Source organism: Dermacentor variabilis, chromosome 2 (assembly GCF_050947875.1).
Source record: "Dermacentor variabilis isolate Ectoservices chromosome 2, ASM5094787v1, whole genome shotgun sequence".
Lineage (NCBI taxonomy): Eukaryota > Metazoa > Arthropoda > Arachnida > Ixodida > Ixodidae > Dermacentor > Dermacentor variabilis.
The window spans coordinates 227,138,524-227,155,985 of NC_134569.1; positions in this window are offsets into that span (position 1 = coordinate 227,138,524).

Genomic DNA, 17,462 nt, shown 5'->3' on the forward strand with positions numbered 1-17,462 from the left:
GCGCCGAATACAGACGCACACATTTCCAAACTTTTATTTGAAAAATGCCATTCACCCAACGCTGTACAGTGTTCGCTGTCCATGGTGCGGAGGCCGGCCGACTCTCGCCCACATTACGTGGGACTACCAGAACAGGCCACCCAAAATTAATACACCAAAAATAGCCGGCAAACTTTCCCGAAGGGTGCAGTGGGAGACTTGACTCGCCAGCGAGGATCGGGAAATGCAACTAGCGCTCCTCGACCAAGCACGGCGGACCGCTCAAGCCAGTGGGGCCCTGGACTAGGGGCTCCACTCACTCGCTTTCTGCATTTATTTTTTTATAAACGTTTTGATATATTTATATGCGCACGTCCCTTAGCTCGTCGTGCGACTCTGGCGTGGTGAAGCCAACTTGTAGGCCCATCCCACCAACGTGACGTGACGCCGCCGTGCGGAGGCCTTGAAGCTGTCTAGGTGGCTTTGGCTTGTCTCGATAACATCGTCCTCGCGCGCCGTACGCTGTGTGCGCGCGAAAGCGCATGACGGTGAGCTGACAATCTCGCGTGCGCAAAGAAGGACAGCGGGGAGGCGCGCCGCCTTCCCACTAAAGAGTTAGGGGAGAAGGGGGGGGGGGGAGTCAATATGCTGCGGTGTCTAGGCGCATCGAGAGCCGATAGCGTAGTTTGCGCTATAGCACCCACACGCTTGAGCGCCACCTTCGTTCACGAAGTGAAACGTCACTGCAAGTTTTTACAACTTCTTTTTTGTTTCCGCTCAACTCGCTCTCTTATCTTTGTTCTACGTGTCCACCTGTATCGTAACGTCGTAATATTGCTTTATTTTGCTGCCACATAGTAACTCCTCTAGCCACCTAACCTTGACCGGAGGTCCCAATACAGTATTTGACTATTGGACCTCCTCTTGTAATTCATATCTGCCAAATTTTTAATCACTTAAAACAATAAACTGGGAACTGGGAACCGGAGGTCCCAATACAGTATTTGACTATTGGACCTCGTTTTGTAATTCATATCTGTCAAAAATTTTAGTCACTTAAAACAATAAACTGGCAACTTGTAACTTAATTTCAATAAACGAAAACTTTTATATTAGACTGTATGGTGATCCACTCAAGACAGAAGTTCGAAGGAAGATGTAAACGTGAATGATGAGTAGTAGTCGAGCAAGGAATGCTGTTTTACAGCAACGTTTCCACAAAGGGACGTGTCTTCACCAGAGCAGCAACAGCATCTTTCGCTGTTGCAAAAGCAGTTGCTAACCTGGCGAAGGCAACTACCTTTGTGTAAACGTCGCCGCTAACGATATTGCCTGTCCGACTAATCCTCATCATTCCTTTATAGTAATGAAACACATGACTATTTTTTTAACAAGGAAATTGTCGCAACAATGCTGCTGTGAAATTCAAAGTGCGGATTCCCGCTATTTTGCTATCTTCGCTTATTAACAGTTAAATTGAATTTATCGCGACTGAACTAATACCATGGTTGCGCGTGACGTAAATCGATTAATGGGGCCGTTGCTGTCGTATTCCCTGTTTGCCACTCTACGCATCTGGTGATGGCTACTGCTGTTCGAGTCGCACGAATGCATGCATTGCATTTTCTCGAGGACTGCGGCCGGCTGCTCACTTGGAGACCTTGATGTCCCGATGCAAGAAGCCGCGGAGATGCATGTGTTCCAGTGCCAGTATCAGCTGCGCCATGATTATCTGACAGGACTCGATGTCCAGGTACTCTTCCTTGGTCACGACACGCATAAGATCCAGGCCAGCAATGTACTCCATGATGGTCACGTACGCCTCCTGGGATTGAGTTTAGCAAACATAGATTTTGAAAGATACGTATAAGCAAGGCGTTTCTTTGAGCAGTTATTTTATTTATTTATTTATTTATTTATTTATTTATTTATTTATTTATTTATTTGCCACATCTTCAGTGCGAAAGACATCCCACGTATAAGTGGTACAATATATGGTACCTAGTAAAGAGCAAACACAATGTTAGAAAAACAGTGTAAGATATGAAAGATTGTTGCTATAAAATATTAGCTATTGCGTCATAAGAACTAATAAGAAATGCAAACTTTTCTCGTTCTACAATGATAGTTAAAATTTCATGAAAGAGAGCGTTACCATCAATATCTACAATTCCAGCAGAAAGGCTGTCCCAATGCGCGGTACAGAAAAAAAGATTCGAAAATAGTTTGTGTAACACAAACGAACCCCAACTTTATGATAGCGAAAAACATGGTGGGATACATAATGTGGTCTTATAAAAACTGTACATGCATTGTACGATGATGGTAAAACCTTCGAAAAAGTGCTTAACGCGCAATCTTACGGCAAAAAAAGCAAAGGAAGGCCACGATTACATTCCAGGGTTATTTTCTCGCCGTTATATCATAACTGGAAACAATAAACAGGGATTTTAAACATTTCCACATTTTTGTATTAGATGGCGGACTAGAATAGTTACGACGCAGATAGCCTCACATGCGGTTATTGAGGGGCAATAACTCACCGGGCTTGAACTGACCATGACAGTATCTAGCTATATGGACACCCGGTTATTCATTCGAGTTAATTGTTTCAAAGGAAGTTGCTTTGCCGAGAAACAGTTTGTTGGCGAATAACTAAGGACACATGTAGCACTTTACAGTAAAACACGTTGTGGGGCTAGTTGGTGTATAGCTTTCAATAGGTGAAGCGCCAACAGTGACGGCACACAAGAAGGAGTACAGACAGGACAAGGCGCTACTTGCAACTGTTTATTGATGGCCCCAAGTTCAGGTAAGAAAGACCCCAAGTTCAGCTCCGAACCCAGGATCCCGGGACATGAGCTTCTTTCCTTGAATAGAAGGATTTCCAACAAAGCCGCTCCAGAGGACAAGGAAAGGCGTTTGCTGGACGGAGTTAACAGCCTGGCCAGAACGGTGTCTAAGAAAAGAACTCGTCCAAGAACCCCCAGAAAACGTATCGTGAATTTTTTCAACGACAATGACCTTCGACTCCTGCCGCCGATAAAGGAGGAGGGTTTGTGGCCATACCGTCGGGCATGTTTAATGAAAAGGCTCTACAAGCCATCGAGAGGAATTTCAAGGTAACGAAACTCAAGCCAAGTAAGGAAAAGAGCCGTACCATATCTTTGTGTGAAGAACTTGGATTACAGAAGCTCGCTAATAGCGTCCACAAATGCAGGAAAAGCTGTTTAAATGTATTCTTTACTGCAAAAACCATAAAGATGATATACCGTTCAGATATATTGTGAGTGAAAGAGGTTCCTGGCAAAACAACGTTAACCGCTACCTTCTAAAGCAGCTTAACACGTTGGTTATAGATGACCCATTCATGGTAAAGAATAGTCTTGACGTCATAGCCTTCTTACGTGAGTCCCAATCGATAGGATGCTTGTTTTCAATAGATGTTGTTGACCTTTTTTATTCTATTCCACAAAAAGAATTGTTAGCTGCCGTCCTGAGCTGCATTGAGATGAACGGGCAGGTATCCTTTCAGAATACCGCAGGAATTTCCGTGGATAACTTCATGACACTCTTGGAGTTTTATTTGTGCTCAACAGCTGTGTGTTTTCAAGGCCACTTTTATGTGCAAAGGAAAGGAATTTGTATTGGCTCGTGCGTGGCTCCCGTACTTTGCAACATTTTCCTTGCGGGCATCGACAGAGCGCTATCGAAGGCGTTTGACGGAGGCAAAGTGCTCAAGGTTTTTAGGTATGTTGACGATTTTTTAATTTTACTGACGGAACGATCTCTCATGACTTACTCGCATACTGTGCAGGACATTTTATCTGATATCAAAAAGCAAGGAAAAGGCTTAGATTTTACTTTTGAACTAGCCAAGGATAACAGCTCGCAGTTTTTAGATCTTGGCATAACCCTTACTGACGAAGGTTCCTGCTGGATGTACCGACACCGTGCCCTCAAAGAATTGTTGCCGTATGAATCTACACACTCGAACACTGTTAAAAGAGCAATTACCACTATGTGCCTCGAATCCACCCTGAAAAAATCGTGCTGTCATAAGGCACAAGCAAGCTTTGACGACCAGATTTTTGAAATTGAAGAAGGCTGGCTTTCCTTGCTTGGTTTTAAGCGCAGTTTCGGAGGCGTTATTGAAAAAGGTGAAAAATGAAAGAAAAAGAAGTGAAGAAGGTCAAACGGTCGAAAAGAAAGCTAAAACGATGGTGATACCATATTCTCATAAAGTGGCGCATAATCTCAAACACGTCGCCGTGAAATACAAAATTCCTGTGGTTTCTTCCGCGCCGCGAAAACTTGCTACTTTGTGCCGCCTGATTGGTCGGGATGACTCTAAGAAAGTAGGGCGTTCTATTAAACATACGAACCCTTTTGTTAAGTGTGAAGAAGGGGTCGTATACCACATCTACTGAAGTGCGGAAAAGAGTATATCGGCCAAACTGCCCGATGTATTAATGAACGCCTGCGGGAACATAAGCTTTCATTGAAGAATGGATATGGTTCAAACTTGCCGCTTCATTGCAAGGCCTGCGGGAATGAGAATGAACAAGTATGTCAAGCAAGTCTTCATGATACGACAATCATGTTTAAAAGTAAAGATTCTGTGGCGCGTGAATTGTTGGAGGCCAACGAGATTAAGAAAAGAGGGGACAACTTTGTCAGTACTCCGTCTCTGAATATATACAGGAATGAAAGCATGTTCTTAGATAAGTTTTAGATTTAGATTAAGCGTGATTCCCTTCATATATATCTTCAGTGTTCTCGCACGTGCGCATTCACATAATCAGTGTCCCTCTTTTTTCGTTCCTCTCTCCTCATGGCTATATAATCAGCCACCTAGCTGTGACTTCAATAAACAGTTGCAAGTAGCGCCTTGTCCTGTCTGTATTCCTTCTTGTGTGCCGTCACCATAGTGGCGCTTCACCTATTGAAAGTAGCACTTTACCCTTGTTAATATTTAGTTCCATTAACCAAGAGCTATACCAGTCAGGCATTGAATTAACAGCAGGTACGTAGTTCGTTAACGTCGGTATCATTTTTTATTTTGCGAAACATAACACTGTCGTGAGCGAACAAACGTATTTAAGAGGATGCTGTAACTGTAAGGGCGTCAAGGTAAATAAAGAAAGCATTAAGCATAGCAGTATACGCTACGCTGCAATGCGAAAATGAAGGCTCAGTGTACATATTACGAGGCAGCGCGGGCAATGGACTTTTAGAAACTCGCAATTCTTCATTCATTCACTATGCAACTAGGACGGAAACTGTACACGAAAGATATCTTACTGGAAATTACTTCAATAATTGTGCCTTCGATTTTCTCAACAAAACGGAAGCAATCCGTTGTGTAGAAGCTCGCTGCACGTTAAGATGAACAGGGAGTTGAAGATACTTCTTTATATCCGTTACTGCGTTGTAAGCACTGTCTGCTGTAACGGCCAGCATTGCCCGACAATGGGGAGCAACTGCTTATCTGCAGCCGATGCCAAATGACGCAACGCCGCGCCAGAGGACCAAGAAAATCTTTCATGTTTTAAAGCGACAGCTATCTTCGTGTCTTCCGCGGTGCTTCGCGGTTGTCTATCAAAGGAAATAGCAACGGAGGAGGAGATGCGAAAAAGAGCGACGTGATGTGGATATTGTTTATCTGCGTAGCACAAAATTTATGCCTAAATACGAACAAAGTAGTTGTGCGCTGATGCCCTAAATATTTATGGTGTAAATAAACTTGGGAAAGAGAATGATTAAGGCAAGTAACCGAACAGCAGCGGCACAGTAGATGGACAATAAGGGATTGCGAATTAGCTTAAAACAAACAATGGCCATGGATAGGAAAATGGTAATAATATTTGGGGTTTTACGTGCCAAAACCACTTTCTGATTATGAGGCACGCCGTAGTGGAGGACTCCGGAAATTTTGACCACCTGGGGTTCTTTAACGTGCACCTAAATCTAAGCACACGAGTGTTTTCGCATTTCGCCCCCATCGAAATGCGGCCGCCGTGGCCGGGATTCGATCCCGCGACCTCGTGCTCAGCAGCCCAACACCATAGCCACTGAGCAACCACGGCGGGTATGGATAGGAAAAGTAAGGCAAACATAGAAGTAGGCCAGGAGAGCAGTTACAAATAGGTATTAGCATGACATATTTAAGGTAAGGAAATGTCACTTTCGGATACATTTTGCGTAGTCTATGGCGAGGAACTAATAACGAATACATGCGTCAATCACCACTGAATTATCAGAAGCACCAGCAGGAGAGACAGGCTCATTTTAACAACAGCGGCCACAAGGCCGCTGTGTGCGCCGTTTTTGCCCATTTCGGTGGCTGCTTCGCTCATGCATACAATTTGCGCTTTACCATGCACATAATTAGCGTCTTCACGGACTCTCAGAAGATACGGAGCGAGTTTTGAAGAACACGCTGTGTTGGCGGGACGTCCACCAATAATATCCTCTTCCGCTTCTATTCCGTTGCGTTCTATAGCTCTCTGTGTATTTACCCTACGCAATGCACGTGAACGGCTACGAAGGCTATACTGTATTTGCTTTGGCCTTGAGAGTCAATTCATGCAGCCTTAAGTCTTGACGAAGAATTTATGAGAAATCAAACTGCAGTCACTCGAGGACAGAAGGCACGGCAGACGAGGACGAAATGGGACGTACACGCGCGTCCCCGTCTGCTTATCGCTGTACCTTTTGTCCTCGAGCCATGGACCAACCATCTTAGCAACAAGTTTTGTTAAACTGCATAGTCACCGGCAGCGAATTCAAGACCATCAGTTGGTAATCGCAAACGTGGCCCAAGCGCCTTGATGTTCACAGACTTTTCTGCACATGGCGGAGTCCAGCGCTGCCGCCGGAAGTCGACGCAGACGCCTTGCAAAGGACGCCCATTATACGGGTCTTCTTGTGTGCCACTGAGAAATGGCGACTGTTGAGAGCACATCATGTAGGAAAGAAACAAAATAGGGGAGACCCTGACGTCACGTTTTCGAAGCCGGAAAAAATACAGCCACGTTGGTGTGCGGCTTCTCCTTTGCGCCTCCAGTCAGCTCGCCGGAGCAGATAGGCGCGACATTTGAACTTGCATTGCTACTAGCCGCCGGAAGTGTGTACTGCTGACGCGTTCCAGAACCAAGTTTTCGAAATTTATGTAACAGTCTTAGTGAAGCAGACATGCTCCTGTGCTTTTCTGTTGCACATTGAAGGAGACGATTAAGACGCTTTCCTTGGAGCCCGTCCTTGTGCTATATGCCGTCAGCAACGCCGCGGCGGCATCTTCTCTCTCTTCTTTACTTCCAATATCTGTTTTCCGTTCAATGCCTTGGCTGCGTCTCTCCTTTCTTGAAAGAGCGTAGGTTTGGGCATGTCGATATTCCTTAACATTTAGGTTTTTAGCGCGCAAAAAGGGACGATGGACAGAGGTACGACGTGTAGCGCTGTGTCCGCGTCGTACCTCTGTCTCTCGTCGCCTTTCTTCACTCGCGGGTATACCTCACTATCACGTGCACTTCTTTGTTTTCGCCTTGAAGGCTTTAGCAACATAAAAACGCGCTTTTTGTTTACGTCGTCCCTTTTTTAGCATCGTATGAAGTATAATGGGTATTCATTACAAAGTTACAAAGCATTGCGCCGAATATACCTGTCAGTGTGACAGGCAGGTTTGGACATCACAAGCACAGGCAGCGCGTTCAGCGCCAGTAGCTTAGAAGTGGTGGGCCAAGTAATCGAGCACATCCGAATCGCCCTGTAAGACATGGTTTAGGTGTCTGGACGCCACTGCTCACAACTTCACGGTGCGGTTAGGTTCGTCAAACCATCTCACAGGCAGCGCTGCGAACTTGGAGCAAAATCGGAAATTATGATTATAAATGAAGTGACGACTAATAACGTGGTTCAACGGAAAGTGATGCCCATACTCAAGCACTATAGATACCTGGGTGTATGCATGATCGAAGAAAATACTTACTCTAACATGCGTCAATATAGGATGAGCGGGAAGCGCCCCCAATGCAGTAATAATAAAACATAAAGCCTCCTTCTTCCCCCTTGGGCTACAATAAATGTGACGTGGCGCGACGCATTTAGAAAGTAGTAATTGCTCCTGCGCTAAGGTTCGCAAGTGTCGATCTGAGCATAAAACCAGTGATCTTGGGCTTGTGGAATTTATCCAAAGGTCAGTAGGCCGACTACCTTTGGAGGCCCACCGTGAAGCAACAAATGAAGCAGTGTAGGGTGGTGACATGAGTTGGACCTCTTTTCAAGTCAGAGAAAGGCAGAACAAAGTCAGCTTTGGAGAAATACTCTGGAACATGGACGAAAATAAATGGGTGGCTAAAGTGTACAAATGTCGGTACCTCAAAAGCGCGGACACCGATTGGAGGAACAGGTTTTTCTCATTTTCAATTTTTTTCACTTTTCAATTTGCCCTCTCCTAGGCTCACAGGATGACACACTCGCGCAAATGTAGCGATTCGCAACTCCGCAAAAACAATGAAAGAAAATTAACTGACTCGAAGGAAAATAACTTTATACAAATAAATATAACTACTGGTTTCTCTTGCACAGATTTATAATAAGCAATATATTTCGTTTCTGTAGTAAAAGTATTTCAGGAGAAACGTTGTGCTTTTTTTAGGAAAACCATTAGTAGCGTGTGAGAATTCGAAGTTTTCAATACGCTCTCAACCCTTTTTATCATGCTACCAACGGTGTTCAGAGGAGTTGCTCCAGCTCACCTTGACACAGAAGCAGCTGTAGTACTTGACGAGAAATGGATTCCTGATGACTGACGCGACTACTTTGTCCATGGCGGCTTGCTTGTGCCGGCTGAAACGGTCCACGTTGACCAGCTTCACTGTGACCACAAAGTTGGCCGGGCGGTAGTTTGCCAGGTACACCGCCCTGCAGTGTCGGAGCATGACCACGCGCAGCACTTCTCCTAGCAGTGTTCTTAGCTGAAGCTTTGTTTCGAGACTGTTTGCTTTCTTTCTTTTTTTTTCAAGGAAATATGCCGCGAGATTGATGTGAAGCTCTGACAGCAAGAAACTTACTGTCCTACTCTGTTTCTGATAGTGTCCGAATCTTTTGAAGGTCTTTTACAACGACCTTCTAGAGGGCAAGAATGGCTTGAAGTGGCTTCTTTTACACACAAAAAATTTATGACACACGCAACATCATACGTGGAGATGAAAAGGCAGGTGAACAATGTCGAAGAAATGCGCGATGTTCGGTATTGTCCTGACTGCCGTAAAAGATCTCGGCGAGGAAGTGAGTAGGGGTTTATGAACGTTTAATTCGGGCTATTTCAGGAGCTCGCCGAAATAAATTAATGGTGGAGTAAAAATCATATTCGAGCCAAAAAGCTGCGTCCGCAGAAGTAGAGACAAATTGCAAGAACACCTCGTGAGGCATTTGCCGCCTTACTCTTATTATGTTTTCGCCTCCGCCGACATTATGCTCCCTCCTTAAGAAGTAGAGTAAATCATGATGCAGTATGATAAACGAGTGAGACTTTATTATTTTAAAAACCTTTCGCGGAGGCACAGGCCTTTAAAAAAATTGTTTACAAATATGGACACTGGTAGGGAACAGGAATATTTGCGAGAACGCTCGCAGCTGTCGCTCTCTCTCTCTCTCTCTCTTTCTACCTTTCTTTTTTTTAGCAGCCACTTCAGACAAGGTAAGCGTCCTCCGTTTTGAAGCTGAGTAAACAACGCTTCAGATTGAGAACGGTGCGCGATTTTAATGCCTCGCAACATTTCACTCCCGAGTACTTCGCTTTAGAAAATGTCCACAAATGTTGACACCGGTAGCGAAGTGGGTATATTTATAACCGTGATTATAGCGTATCTACTCTGAAAATAAGTTAATTCCGTTAATATGACATACTCAGAATACGCCGAAAATGCGTTTCCATATGTAGCTCGCATACTATATTGAGGATATCCGAAGACGAATGTCTTTTGTGCTGCTCCCTATGACCTGCTCACACGTCTTGTCGCACACACATGTGGATAGGTATTACGCCAAAAAGCAGAGGCACTTTTAGACACTGCAAATAGCTCGTTGCTGGTGGCATCACCTTCAATGACGGTAACAAATGCGCACCTACTCGTAATCGTAGCTCACAAGTGGATTTGCGCGGGCGCATAAACGTTCACGCCGCAGCAATGCTTCGGTCTCAAGTAGCACCGAATGTGACAACCGGGCCTTTTTATCGCGTGGCAGAGACCTCGGTGAGTAGGTTTCTCCGCGCCCCAGGCGGCAAACGTGGTCCAGCTGATGAGTGCCTAGGGACAACCTGGAGCTCTTGTACTGACTTCTCCAAAATTTACATAAGTGTAAATGTAACGAAAGGATCGAGCGATACAATAAATTCCACATGGTCGTCTTAACATTTATATTATTTTATTAAAGTAGTAACTATGCCCGGCGATCGTTGAGATTACAGGCACTAATCGGGCCATTTTATTCTTCAAAATTCAGTACATGAGACAGACACATGAGCAGCGAAACCAGAAATGGATCGTAGTTTACAGTGTTAGGCTGGCACCACTAAGGTAAATTGTTTATTTAAGCGCGCCATTTCTATTCATATACGCTCGTGGCATTAAAAGAATGCATTATAGGACATGTTTAGGGCGCTTTAGGGCGTTCCCTTTGGTTATAGTAACAGCATTGTCATGTGCAATGTGTTAGGAGACAAAAAAGTACTTAAATGGCCACTCAGACAGACTTAACTATGCCTTCATAATATGGCATATTTGACACAGTAACAGCTTTGCACAGATTGGCTCCTACAAAGAGTATGGTCCTTTGCCAGCTCCCTGCTGGGAAAGAGGGATTACGTGTCAAACTTTGCACTACTGAAAACTTAAGTCAACATTGTAGACGTGTTCACTCTTCGGAAGGAAACGTGTAAGTACCAAGTTCCTTACAATGTCTGCTCCAAATAGATCGAATGTACCGCGAACAAGGGTAAGGGTTCGCTAGAGGATGGAGACTAAGTGGCCGATAAAGGGCGAACAAGGGAAGCATCAGCCAGGAGGAAATGTTTCCTCTAAGGTATTTTTGAAAACGTCGGCAAAGACAACCTGCCGACAAGGCGATGCCCTGCCGAAGGCAAGCCGCTTCGTTGAAACCTTGCCACTGTGCTCAAGGCTTCTCTTGATCACCGCATTTTATTAATTGCCAGGAATTGTGTCGCTCCGTTGTAAACTGCACTGACCGAAATTCAAGCAAGGAGTTTAGTCCCTTCGCACAGACACACAAAAGCCGCGACGGGTTGTACAAAAGCCTTACCCAAATCCTCCAGCACCGAGCATCTTAATGCTGTGGAAGTCGCGGATCTTTGGTATGAACGACGAGAAAGGCTGCGGCTTGGTCAGTTGCATCTGTTGAGACACAATATACTTAACGTAAACGTTTAATCAAGCGCTAGGTTGTCATGCAGTTCGATTGATGCAGCAGACACTGCATCAAACCTAGCTGAGCACACCTATTTATTTCGTTGACACAAACCCTCGTATGCTGACTCGCAGAAGCAGGTATTTACTGTATCGTGTATAATTCCTAGGAATTGAATCCAGCCTGCAAGTTTGCCTATGCTTTATACGGGTGAGCACGGACAGTTATACACGTTTTATTGCGATAGCAATTATATGGACACGCCAGACGCATTTCTACCGTCTCCGTCGACGTTATGTTCTGCATAAAGTCCAAGCGCGATAGAAACGTCGCCGCGAGCCGTATGCTGTATGTGCGAGTGGAAGCGTGCGAGGGTGAGCCGGAGATCGCGGCTTAATCTCGAGAACGTAATGACTGAAAGCTGGTAGGAAGTGCGCCGTCTTCCTAACTTCCTCACTGCAACGCTTTCACAGCGAGTTTCCGTGGTCATCGAGCGAGATGTGTTTATGTTGGCTTGTGCGCACGTGAGAGCATTCTTGTTACTTTATTGAATATGCCTATCTTTAGAAGTTTATACGGCCGATCAGACTACTATCCTCAGTTCGCATAACTGTCCACTAATTTGTTATCGCAATCGATACTTCATCTTTCGGGTAAAACTGACTTTGTTCTCAGACCCTTATACGCCAGCCGAGTTTCTGTGATAATAAGGACGGAACTGGTAAAAAACCATAGATCCTCATTATCCTGATGTCCTGAGCAACGGCTTCATTTTTTAAGAGTTCGATGACGATTTGCAGAAGTGGAAGAGCTAATCATTTTCAAGACCACCACATGTGTTTCGAGTAGGAGCCAGCCAGTATTACTTTACCGTAGTACTGTCGTCCGCTCCCGACCAGATACATAGGCATCTAGAGGTTCACAAAATGTATGGTAAGCTTTAGTTTTAGCCTAAATCTGTTTATGCCCTTAGTAAACCGTGCTTGTTGCATCAGTAGTTTTGCTGAGTGCGGCCTCATGCTACGCTAGTGGATTGCGATATTGCTCAACCTCAGTCGGTAGTCACCGTGACCTAGGCACTACAAGCCCCTAGGGATATGCGAGTGTCTGTCCAAGACTTATTTAACCACAAAGAACGTTGATCTTTTCCATTTTTGTTGCGGGTCAAGCCGGCACATTTTACAACAAAAGGTTCTACCTGTAAAATATAGCGAATGGTTTATATTCTGTCATGTTTTGATGTACACCTACCACAAAAGTTTATGGAGCACGGAATCTCAGAAAACGATGAATTCCCCAGCAGCCTGTAGCAGTAGTCAGTAAAATGACAATGTTGTTAGCATATTGTAGTCCAGGGTAGAAATGCAAATACCATGCTCCGTTGTGAGGTTGCGGGGATATTCAGCTATTTCTCAGATTTCATGGTCCGAAATATTTTGTGGCCCGCTGTACATAAGTGCTGGCGAGCAGAAGACGCTGGCGCTGGTACGGGCCCGAAATATAAATCGCCGAAGGTTGATTCAAGATTGATCAGCCTGCTGAGGTCCTCAACTGCTCAGATAAGTTGCGGGAGAAGGTCGGTCGTCCCATGTGTGTTTGTCATCGCACTAACACGGACATGGCTAAGCCTTGTGTGTCCCAATAGCTGGTGCACATGCGTCGTCACCAACGCTCGTTCTGTAGGGGATCCTTGCCCAAATAATCTACGATGAAGACTGACCACGTCATGGCCTCCTTGGGAACCCCCAAGAGAAGAAATATTGTTGGATGCATGGTTGTTATGAGCGTCCCTTTTGGAACAGGGCGGTGGGTTGCGCCACCAAGCTCTTGCTATTATACTGCCTAACGTCCTACCTAGGTTAAACAATAAAAGAAAACACTATGAACTCCCACAACCAAATTTTCTGATCCCCTATTGCAAACTGTGCTTTTGTACGTCTCCGTTTTTTGTCATTTCACTACTTTTTTGCCAACAATCCTCCGATCGTCTCTAACAAATCCCTATTGCGGACATGTTTACTTATCCACTGCTCTCGCTGAACCCAAGGGCTTCAAGGAGGCCAGTGGTGCCTAAATCGACGGCTGGGTAGACGTCTTCACATTCAAATAAAACATGCTGCATAGTTTCCCTCGCTTTTCCGCAGTAAGCACATGCTTCTTCTCGCTTTATAGGTGCGTGTTCTAAGGCACCCCGATCTCGCTTCGAAAAGTAATCAGCTTCCCTTTGAGTTATCACAAATTGTTTCTTTCCTGTTTTTTTTTTCTTCCTCTTAAGTAGTAATTCATGGCAGGTTCCTTTGCCATTGCCGCCACCCATGAGATTATTTCAGCCTCCCTTACTTTCCGCTTGACGTTCTTTGTTGCTGTGTTGTCCACTTTACAGGCCGCATACTTGCTGGTAAGCTTCCTAGTTCTCTTCTTCCACTGAATCAATGTTTTCCTTCACAGATACCTCAATACTCTCCCAGCCCATTTACTTTCTTCCATATTCCTCAGCCGTTCTTTATACTCAATTTTACTGCGAGCTTCCGTCACTTCAAAACCAGTCCAGCCCATATCACCCTGCACAGCTTCATTTGTAGTCTTCCCGTGAGCGCCCAATGCGAGGCGACCCACCGACCTTTGGTTCCCATCGAGTCCTGATTGAACCCCTGATTTAAAGCAAACAACCGCACTTCCAAAAGTGAGTCCCTGAACCATTACACCTTTCCACATACCTCAGAGCACCTCGTACCTATTGTATCCCCATAGCGCTCTGTCCATCATTATGGCTGCCATTTCTCTTCCCCTTCAATGTTATTTTTCTTGTGTTTCCATATATCTATTGCCTTCGTTTATCCATATACCAAGCTATCTATATTCTGTTACCCGAGGTGTTTCCTGGCCCTGTATACCCACTGTCTGTTCACTGTTTTCATTGAATACCATAACACCTGATTTTCTAACACTAAATTTCAAACCTAAATTGTTGCCTTTCTGTGTCCACAGATATTAGCTAGACGTTGCAAATCACTTTGCTTGTCAGCTAGCAACACAATGTCGTCCGCATAAAATAAACCTGAAAGCTGCTGCTCTACTAATGTACCCGCCTGTTTGTATGAGAGATTAAACCCGATATTAATTCCTTCTAGCGCCCTCTCCATCCTCACCATGTACATCATAAACAGCAGTGGGCATAAAGAGCACCCCTGCCTCAATCACTTGTTGATATGAACTGTCTCCTCGCTCCTCATCCCTTCCCATTCAACGCAAACCGCATTTTCTAGGTAAATCTCTCTCAAAAGCTGTAGACAATGGTCACCTAAGCCTTCTCCTCCCAGAATATCCCACAAAATGTTGCGGTCTACGTTGTCATAGGCTCCTGCAATGTCTAAAAAGGCCACATATAACGGTCTGCTTCCTAGTTTTGATATTTCAATACACTGAGTAAGAACAAATAAGTTATCATCTAAACGCCTACCTATTCTGTGGCCATTCTGAAGTCCTTCCAAAATGCCATTTTTCTCTGCCCATGCTTGAAGCTTTAATTTGATTGCCTGCATTACTAGCCTGTATATTACCGATGTAATGGTCAACGGTCTATACGAGTGAATTCTATCTTTCTCCCCCTTACCTTTATAAATTAAATTCATTCCACTTTGTCGCCAACTGTCTGGTATTCAACTATCTTTTAAAGTTTTTCCCACTGCTTTCACCAGAGCTTCCTTACTTTTTCGTCCTAGTTCATTAATCAACCTAACGGGAACCTCGTCTAGCCCCGTGGCTGTACGCTTAGGAATTTTCTCTTCCGCTTTCTTCCAGTCTAAATTTGTCAGCACCAGCTCCTTTTCCACTTGGGTCTCTTTCATGCTCTTTTTTTCTTCAAATACAACCTCGTCCTTGCCTTGGAAAGATTCGGCTGTTACTTTTTGGATGTAATTTATTGCCGCTTCTCCTTCCAGTCTGTTTTCATCTTCGTCTAGGATATGTTGTTGTATTGTTGTTGACTTCCTGCCCAATAATTTTATGTGATTCCAAAATATTCTAGGTGCGGCCTTCTTTTTCTCACGTATTTCTGACAACCAACGTTCACTTTCACCTTTTAATTTTGCTTGCACCAGTATTTGAACCATAGACTTCTTCCCCTGGTATATTTCCCATTTACTGGTTACTTCATACTGCAGCAACTGCGCCTTCTTTGCCTGCCTGTGCTCTCGAGATGCTTCCTGTCGTTCGGCGATCGCTTCTCGTATCGCCCTGTTCCACAAGCTTTTCGGTTTCCTTTTTTTCCTTTCCAACGAACATGTTGTTTCTTTTTCCGTATTTCTATCGTTATTACACTCTTTCCCAACTACATATCCCATTTTCAAAATGATGGGTTTATGGTCACTCCCTATGCTGCCATACCCTTCCTCATCAATGACCATTTCTCTCAACTTATCATGAATTCCTTCTGTCATCAGACAGTAATCAATGTTTGATTGCCAGTTTCCCACTTCCCATGTGATCTGCCCTTCACACTTAGGCGCTGTATTCACGATAACGAGGTTTTATTGATCACAAAGGTCTAGCATCGACTTCCCGTTGTTGTCGGTATAGCCGTGTAAATCCTTATGTGGGTATTCATGTCACCTATAGGATAAATTCGGCATCATTCTCGAAACCCCTAATATCATCACTTATGCATTCCACTAACTCCTCATTCTTCTCTGTGCAATTATTTCCAGTCCACAAATAAGTAACGCCCAGCCAAGTTTTTTTTCCCCACTCATTGTACCTGATAAACAAAGATGCTCTTGACATTTTGAATTTACCCTTTTCCATTTGGCTCCCTGGTGGCTGAGCATTCCGAATCCCCCTTCCTTTCTTTCCGATTTAGTTCTGTTGCACCTTTTCCAAATATAATTCTCAATCACTGGCTGCTCTTCTGATTCTCTAAGGTGCGCTTCTGCAACCACATACGCCCCTATTTGTTCTCTATTTAACTGCTCCTCAATCTCTGCCCACTCATCCTTTCTTCTGCAGCCCTGCATGTTTATGTAGCCCATTGCACGGCGAGCTCTCTTTCTTGCTTTCCTCCTTTTTCTGTTATCGACGGCAATGCTCTTCTGAAGTTCGCCTAGGGGACCTCCTTCTTTAATGCCTACTCTGGTCTCCTAAGCGCTCATGGGCCCCCTAAAAAAGCAACAGCGCGATCACCAAGTCGCCAGCCCACTTCTCGTGCCAGCTTGTAATTGAAGTGGATGCCATCTCGTTTAAAACCACCAAACCTTCTCGCTTCCCTGTTTACTTCGACAACCTCGAAGCCTTTCTCTCGGGTCATTTTGCATATCGCCTCATTAGCAGCCACTACGGCTCTTTTATGTGACTGTCACGTACAGGCACATCCGGCACCATGCACACCACGATTTGCACCTGAGGGGATAGCTCGCGCAAGTCGTCTACCCCCTTCGCCAAGCGCTGGGCTAGTCCTGTCCCTTTCCTGTTTAGGACGTCATTTAGCCCACCTGCTACTATTACAAGATTGTGCACGTGGGTATTTTCCGCGAGCTTTTCTTTTGCTCGCTCCACGACATAACACAGTGTCCGCCCTGGAAATGTCCCTACCGCCACTATTTTATCGCGTTTCACCCTCTCCACAATTGCTTCTGAGCACCTAGCCAGGTTTGAGCCGCCGGCGATAATCACCCTTTCACTCTCTCCTACCTCTCCCTGCTTGGCTTTGTCCTTTTCCGCGTGATTCGGACTCTACAAGGGGCATTGTCCCCTGTGCTCCTGCTTTTTCCGCGTGGCAGCCTCCAGGTAGGTGCAGCTCTTTCCAGCTAACCCTTCACCACATTGCACGGATTCCACGTACTTTGCTAGCACTCCCTCTCCTGTCACGTCGGGGGACTGCATTCCATTGTCACGCACATTCTCATTCACAATGGCGGACCTGTCCAGCTTTTCCTCGACTTCTTCAAGTCTTTTATCAACTACCTTCCGTGCATCACGCTCCCTATTTAGCTAATTTTTGAGCTCTTCCTGGAAAGCCTCCATTTTCTGCAGCCTAGCATCGACATCACAGTGTGTGC